The sequence below is a fragment of the Pteropus vampyrus genome, unplaced genomic scaffold (assembly GCF_000151845.1).
Source record: "Pteropus vampyrus isolate Shadow unplaced genomic scaffold, Pvam_2.0 Scaffold421, whole genome shotgun sequence".
In the NCBI taxonomy this organism is placed as follows: Eukaryota; Metazoa; Chordata; class Mammalia; order Chiroptera; family Pteropodidae; genus Pteropus; species Pteropus vampyrus.
The window spans coordinates 171,759-173,710 of record NW_011889202.1 but is presented as its reverse complement, the minus strand read 5'-3'; the positions used below and the strand labels follow the sequence as shown (position 1 = coordinate 173,710).

The 1,952-nt window shown below is 36.3% G+C and overlaps 1 pseudogene; it reads right to left on the bottom strand.

Annotated features, from left to right (window-relative positions):
- Positions 1-413: 413 nt before the first annotated feature.
- On the bottom strand, positions 414-532 carry LOC111732053 (annotated as a pseudogene).
- Between the last annotated feature and the right edge of the window lie 1,420 nt (positions 533-1,952).

Genomic DNA, 1,952 nt, shown 5'->3' with positions numbered 1-1,952 from the left:
AGGCAGCATATGGTTAGGATTTGTTTTTTGGTCCATTCTGCAACTCTGTGCGTTTTTATTGGTGAGTTCAGTCCATTTACATTTAGGGTGATTATTGAAATATGACATCTTCTTATCACTATTTTATCTTTTTCTTTCTGGTAGCTCGGTGTTTCCATTGCTTCCTTGTCCTTGTGTTTCTGTTTTCTTTACTGTGCTTGGCTTTTGTGGGTTTTCCCTGTGGTTCTTCTTGTTTTATCTTATATCCTTCGGTTCTAAATCTTCGGTGTGTGGTTACCATCACAAACATGTAAAGGATAGTTTATACATACATACATACACACACCCAAACACATATATATAATCGTCTTTTTTTTGTCTGCATGTGCCTTGTCTCCATTCCTCTTTGCGAATTTAGATTTTTTTTTTCTTTAAGCCTACAGCATCTGGTATTCCTAGGTGGTCTCCCATTCAAGTACTAACCAGGCCCAACCCTGCTTAGCTTCTGAGATCAGATGAAATCAGGAACGTTCAGGGTGGCATGGCTGTACACATGAATTTGGATCTTTGAATCCGCCCCTTTTCAGTCATTGTTATCTCAATTTATCCCTATGTATGCTGAATGTTCATTACTATCTTGCTATAGCAATTGTCTTATTATTATTTAAGCTTATAATGCCCTGTTCTTAGTAAGGGTTGCACTCCTCTGCTTTTATTTGCCTGATAGTCACTTTACTCCTAATTAAGTTTGTTTGTTTGTTTGTTTGTTTGTTTGGTCATTTTGTTTTAGGTGAGCTGACACCTTTCAGTATTTCCTGTAGTGTAGGCCTCATACTGGATAATTCCCTCCATTTTTGTATGTCTGGAAAGGTCTTAATTTCTCCTTCATATCTAAAGGAGAGCTTAGCTGGATACATTATTCTAGGCTGGTAGTTCCTTTCACTTAATAGTTTAAATATTTGATTCCATTCCTTTCTGGCTTGTAAGGTCTACAGTGAGTAGTCTGAAGATAATCTAATGGGTTTTCCTTTATAAATTACCGTTTTCTTCTCCTTGGCTGCCTTGAGAATTCTGTCTTTGTGGTTGATTTTTGATAATTTTAAAACAATGTGTCTTGGTGAAGGGCATTTTGGGTTGAGGTAATTGGGTGTTCTGTTGGTTTCTTGAATTCCAAGCTCCAGCTCATTCATCAGATTTGGGAAATTCTAGTCATCTATTTGTCTGAAAATGCTTTCTAGTCCCTGCTCCTTTTCCTCGCCTTCGATAATGCCAATTATTCTTATGTTTCCTCTCCCGATGGTATCAGCTAGTTCTTGTATTTCTCTTTCATTATTCTTCATTTTCTCTCTTCTTTCTTCTGATTTATTTCTAGATTTGTCTTCGTTATCACTAATGCTTTCCTCCATTTGGTCGACTCTATTTCCCAAGCTTGCTACTTCATTTTCCAACTCTCGCAATGTGTTTTTTATCTCCAGAAGTTCTATCTGGTTCCTCTTGAGGGTTTCAATCTCCTTGCTCTGCTCATCTAGGTTTTTTTTTTTTCAATTCCTGAAATTGTTAACATGACTTGTTTTGGAACTCACTGAGTTTTTTTTCAGAAGTAGCACCCTGAATTATCTGTCATTTAAATTGCATATTTCTATGTCTGTAAGCTTATTTTCTGGAGATTTTTCTTTCTCTCTGAGATGCCTTGTTACCTTGGTTGCTCATGGTGTTTAATAGACTATTTCTCTGCCTGGACATTAATGAAAATGTATTCTGCTTTTTTTTTTCCAGAAAGAAGATTTATTATATAAAGATCTCTTTAGCCTGCTACAAAGAAGGCACTTTTCTTTTGGTTTCCAGTAGGTGGCATCTAAGTCTCTTGGGTCCCTGCTTTATATAAAGCCTTAATAATGCCTTTATATAATGCCTGTATTTTCTCGTAATATTTAATCATGCTTGCTACTTTCAGTTTCAGTCCCTGTCAATGT